Raw genomic sequence first — 6,352 nt, 5'->3', positions numbered from 1 at the left:
TCGTAGATGCCTGTACATGGTGCGTACTGGGCCGATTTAAAGCCACGCACACCCACACGGGTGATTTGAGTTCTTCTGCAGGATTGAATCTGTTCTCAGCAAACTCCTCCTAGTGAAAATAATCGTTTAGGTGCACGTTGTACAACAAAGCTAATACAAGGGTAGGAGGGATGTTAATGGAGCAAAGTCTATACACACCCACACAGCTGATGTTTGGGGACCCCAGCACCCGGAAATATGATTCAGTTCACGCTTGTACCTATTTAAAATATGGCAAATCTCCTAAAACTCAGGTGAAGCCACTCGTGCAAATCAGGATTAGAACCAAACTGACAAACGGCTCTCGAAGATGCGATTGTGTGAGAGAGCTTTGAGAAAACGTCAACTATGCTCTGTGGCGTTCAAGTGCGAAGGCTCAACCCGGTACAGACTGTTTGCCTTTGGCTAGTAAATACAAGTGTGAAAGGCGGTGAAGGTAGCCGGGCCTTCAGGGTCGTCCCCCTGTTATCCGGTGACGGTTTCAGAGAGGAAATGTCTGTCTGGGCCTCTCAGCGGTCAAGTCGTAACATGTTGTGTGATTTTTGTTTAAATTCTAAGTGACAAGACCCGTTTATCCTATTTGTGGCCTTGGGGTGCAGTATGGAGTGTTTAGTGGCACGGATTGCACCACTCCAGCACTTAGGAATCACTCAGAGCATTTGGCACTGTTGCCTTGGAGCTATTGTGGGATCTATTGAGAGCACATAGTCCGCTGAGGACAGACTCACAAAGTTCTTCTCTTGACTTCTATTCCGCCGTTTCGTCTGCGTTTCAACTTTCCTAAAGCGTGGAGATGAATAAGGCAAAGAGGAATGATGGCCCCCTGTGGAGAGGAAGGAGCTAAAAATAGAGGGAAAGAAGAGGAAGAGGCACAGAGGTGAGAAACTCCTGGAAGGCAGAGACATGGATGGATATCAGAAACACAGCAAGATTGCCATTGTGTGTTCTTATTAGCAAGATCAAATTGTCTCCTTTCAGCATGAAGAAATTGATCACGATGTGTGTGTGTGTCACGTCCTATCACCTGCGTCTGTGTTTTAACAATTCACAGCAAGCTACCAGGAGCATTTTCACTGAGGCAGCGTTTCAGACGAGGCTCAAATTAGCCGTGACTAAGATACCAGGGATGCTGTTAATTGCTCCGATGAAAGGAGGAGCGATCATCAAGAAAGAGAGGCAGGACGTGTTAAAGAGAGATGATGTGTGAGAGGATCGGTTGAAAAACAGCAATAGGTCGCCAATCCGATAAAACAACGTTGGACAATCGAAGAATAGATGCAGACTTTCGGTTTCCCTCCCTTTTTGAAAAGAAGGGGGAAGCAACACACTGCTTGTTTCCTGTGCTGCCACGCCTAACGAGCTGCCTCATTATCACAAACGTCTCCGGTACAAACTGCCACCCAATTACTGGTCCCGGGACTAAAGGGTGTCATATCTGATGTGCCCAGACACCTACTTGTGCGTCCCCAGATGAAAGCAGTTTGACGGCTGACACGAGCGGTTCTCAATGTGGTGTAGATTAAGAAGAATATGTGTGTGACGTAGGTGTGTGTGTAGTAGTAGGATGGTGCTGGAAGCTTCTTCTCAATAAGCATGAAATGTCAGATACCTATGATGATGAAGAGGTAATATAGGAAGATCACATCATAGAGCCGCCATGTCAATGCCTTTTCTCCTTCATCTGACCTTCGTCTTCTTATGGGCCCCCTACACACACACACACACACACACACACACACACACACCCTTCACCTTTGGCTCATACAGTCATCCCAACCCCCCCTGAGTGACATATAGCAATGACGGCTGTCAGAGCGAGGCATTGAAAGTTGACGTGTGAGATGGAGGAAAGTGTGTGCGTGTGTGTGTCGGCACCTGAGCTTCCTTTGCCTGCAACAGACGCGGTGCTCACTCATCTACGTCTTCTTCATCCTCTGCAACCTCGATGAGGATTGTCGGTACGAGCAGCAAACGCAGTCGGCGTTTGCACGTTAAGCCCTTCTGCCCTCATGACGAGGACGTTTTAAAAACACGCTGCCTCCACACGCAGGCACCCGCTGTCTGCCTGGCCGGATGCGCGGTGCTGAGGAGATGGATTTGGGTAATGGTCCAGCAACAGCCTCCGCATTAAGCTGTCACATAATGAAACCCACAGCGAGGAGCAAGAGGAAGAACAAGACCTTAGATGAAAGGAGGAGGCGGCGTTTCCCTCCACGCCACTTTAATGTTCATTTTACTGCTAAAAGGAAGAACTGAAGCTTTTCATTTGGAAATGCAAAAGTTCCTGTCGTGTTTCTAAGAGCAGACCTCATAAAGCTCTTCTCTGCATTATTGACTGTGGAAATGGGGTGGGTGAGTGTGTGGGAGGTGAATGTTTGCTGTGGACGGAGCTTGAGAGGCCTTCAGGTTCACTTTGGAGTTCGTTTGTGAACGTTGGTGCTTCCTCTGACATTCCAACATCTTCCCGAAGGTCTTTCCCAACAACGATGGACGAGCCAACTGGTTTGAACTGGGCAGTCGGGTAGCTCCCTTGGCGCCTCTTCTTCCTCCCCCTCCTTGCTACCCAAGTTTCAGAATACGATGAATCATCTCTGACACGCCCACATGCTTGATTTAATGTTCCGTGTGCGAGTGTAAAGGTTGGTTATTGTTTGTGCATACATGTAATCTTACCAGCAGCACTTTGGAGGCTCGGCTCTGAGCGTTTCCTCCACACAAAGGCCCGTTTCCCTCCGCTGAACCGTGAAACCGTAGCGATTTATGCGTTCTTCTTTACAGGCCACTGATGGCTCGTGAACTTGAGCTGAGATAGTGGCGGCGGCATTGATACATGGGATTTCCCCACCCTCACCTTGGGGTCTCCTTCTCTGCCCGCCGCGTTTCTACATTATGGCCGCTCGGAAATGAGAAATGCTTTGTCACAGGGCCGCTGCAGAGGAAGGTAGATCACGGGGGGGCAATTACAGCCGGCATGATACCACGAGATGTTGAGTCCTCAAAACACCCTCGTCCTCCCCACAAAGCCTCCTTCCTTCCTTCTGTCCTTTTCTCTTTTATTCCTGTTTATTTGCTGCCCTTTGTTATTGTGCGCCTTCTCCTCTGGGATGGTGGTATTTTAGTTTCCGTGGGTTTCTGTTGTGCTGCCCTGATTTTTCGAGCTGGGGGCTTGTGGGACCGAGGCTGCAGAAGCAAAAAAAAATCGATTATCTTCTCAAGCAGCAACATTTTACTAGGGACAAGTGCATTCATCAAGTGAAAAAAAGCAAGATATGCCTGCAGAGAGACGATCGCATTATCTCTCCATCTGAGCTTCATGCGTCCCTCAGGAGTCACACTTACCTTCTGATGGCTATTGATGTGTTTGTGATTGTTGTTTTATGTGACATAGTATGGCGAGGATGGAGTTTAATGGCTTTTCTTCATCCTCTCCGGAGATCGGGCCGCAGTCTAGTAATCTACTGAGACCAAGAACATTTAGAGTACAACACAGAATCAGTGCAGTTTGGGAGAGAGTTAGACTTCTACTTCTTCTTCTTCTTCTTCATTTTGTTTATGTTGCAGAATAAGTGTCAGGCTCAAGGTTGCAGATTTTCCTCAACATCAACGCATGAAAATCAACAAATGACCTTGAATCTCAATATTTGTGAAAGCTTCTATCCCCCGTTACAAGTAATCATGTTTCAATGTAAACCCTCTGCTAGCAATATAAGCCTTTGGAAATGCTGATGCAATGCCACGCAACAACATGCACAGGACGCACGTTGATCACATTAATAGCTTAACACTCATTCGGGGACAGGAGTGTGTGTGTTGACAGGAGTGTGTGAGGTTAAAAGCTGTGATCCCTGCAACAATAACTGCGTCCTTGAATCGTGTCGCTACACATTTATTCTTTAAGTGCTTCACTGGGTAACGATGTCAGCCAAAGGTCCAAAATGTAAATGCCTGTATGCTGCGGCTGCTGCTGCGGCTGCTGCTGCGGCTGCTGCTGCGGCTGCTGCGGCGCACTGAGCCCAGCAGGTTGCAGATGTCGGCTTGCGCACAGGCGTCGTTTTTTACGGCGCCTCTTGACTTCACAGCGGCTTTGTCGAGCATCAAGGGCAAACATAATAAATGTTGGGGTCGGAGCGCGGCTGCTCTCCCGGTGCCTCAGCGGTGAATAATGAGAAGACTTTGTGTGGCGTGGACCCCCGGGTTGACCTTCAGATACGTCCGGACCACTGTGATTCATCTGAGCAACCACTCGGCTCTAAAGACCAACACACAGCTGTCTTGAAAAGGGCACTTTGAGAGTCCATTTGTAATATGAGCCGACACCTGTGTGTGCGGTAAAAGCTTGGGTTTGGGTTCACATGGAAGGCGTGTGTGTGTGTGCGTGTTTGTGTGTGTGCACGCTTTGCCCTTGCATCGTACTGCACCTTACATGTGGATTGAGTGATTACGTGTCATGACATATCCAAAACTGATTTTACATAGATATTCCTGAGTTGTAGTTCGCGGCGGTTTGGTCGGACAAATTTGCCGAATTTCTTCCCAGCATTCCTTCTTCACTCATTCCCATCTTCCCTCTCGGGCGTTCCCTGTCTGCAGCAGTCACGGTTAAAGCTCCAGTCGAGATAAAAACCCGTGCGATGGGCCGCCATCTGTCCCTCTCTCATTAAAGTACAGCATATGTTAATGCAGCCACTCCGCAGCCTTCATGTGCCGCTGCTAAGTCAAGGACAAAATTGAATTGCTCCAGGAGATTGCATCTTCCCATATGCTTGGCATTTGGGCGACGTCGTGCCCCTTCATGTCTGACTCTTCTTCATATCTTCCTCCTCCCAGCTTATAAAAAAAACAACCTCTTCTCCTTCGACTCCCTTACATCTGTGTCACCGGCGTTTACGCTTCTATTTTTCATAAATAAATCTATTTTGATTTAGCAAGAAAATTACATTTTGTTGTATTTTGTCTCTTCAGCCTGGTTTGTAAACTTTAACAGAGAGAATGGAGAGTCGGGACAAAGTCTACATTTCACTGTAAATACAATTTGTGCACAGGCAAGACCAGAGAGGAACGGCGAGAGGAATTCCCTGTAACGCTTTATAGAAAACAACTGCAATCATATCTAACGACGCTCGGAAGCTATTCCATTATATTCCAACCTTATTATCTTCTTTTTTTGTGTATTATAAAGTCAGTCCGTGTTCTGCTGCTGGGAGCAAAGTTACAACTGAGCTTGCACTTAGATTACCTCATTTATTCTAAACCCCCGATTTGAATAAAAGAAAAGTCTTACTTTGGATGCATGGAGAAGCAAAGACAGCTTGAAAGTTGGTATGAACCCATTTGTTCCTTCATTCTGTAAAGGAAATAAATGACTGTAACTGTAATTTCACAGGCCAGCTGAGTGTGTGTTGCTCCTACTCCAGTCCTGCTCTTCTTCTTCCCAGCTTCAGCGACTAACAAACGCTGAGATATAAATGAGTTTCTTAGCTTAATGTGATATTTTAATGCACACTTCAAACCAACTCTGTATGTACGGGGCTCAAACCCACAGAGTACACAGCAAACCCTCACATACACACATGCACATACACACACATTTAGCTTAACCAGCCCTCACATACACACATGCACGCACACACACACACACATTTGTCGTTTCATGAAAGCTTTTATTTGTTTTTCATCAATACACTAATTTTTTCTCTCTGAGGTTATTTGAAAATGGAAAACACAGCAGAGGGAGGTGACAAAGCAATTAACCCCTTAATAAGCCCATCTGTGCTCGATGCTGCTTCATAAATGTTCCATGGAGCAGAAGTCAAACTGAGAGATGAAGGTTGTTTATTTGGAATGAAACATACATAAACAAACGTATTTTATAATGTATTGTTAGATCACAGGTGCTGTCAAGACGCTGTGTCTTCAGTGAGGAGCAGTGATTGTCAGCAGGCAGCTCTTCCTCTTCCTCACCGAGTGAAATACCTCCAAACCTGATTTGGCAGCATAACGGATCCATCAATCAATCACATTTTAATGTATTTAGCACTTTTTCGCCCATTTACACAATGAGGATGAAATTAATAGAGACTGCAGAGATGATAAAAGGCCCAGAACAAAGCCAGGAGAATTCAACTAAAGTGAAGAATGAGCGGGCAATAAAATGGCAGTAAAGCTGAATGATAGAAATAGAATTAATTAGAAGAAAATAATGCAATTAAAACCAAGGAAAAATGGAGGATTCTGAGCTTAATGTGCCGCCTGCTTGGTTTGTGCTCGTGTTGTTTGTGGTTAATTGCGTCTTTTTATGCTTTTTAATTTTCCC

The sequence above is a fragment of the Genypterus blacodes genome, unplaced genomic scaffold, assembly GCF_046128005.1.
Source record: "Genypterus blacodes isolate CSIRO-AG114 ecotype Tasmania unplaced genomic scaffold, CSIRO-AGI_Gbla_v1 ptg000233l_1, whole genome shotgun sequence".
Classification (NCBI taxonomy): domain Eukaryota; kingdom Metazoa; phylum Chordata; class Actinopteri; order Ophidiiformes; family Ophidiidae; genus Genypterus; species Genypterus blacodes.
Note: the sequence above shows the minus strand (reverse complement) of the source record.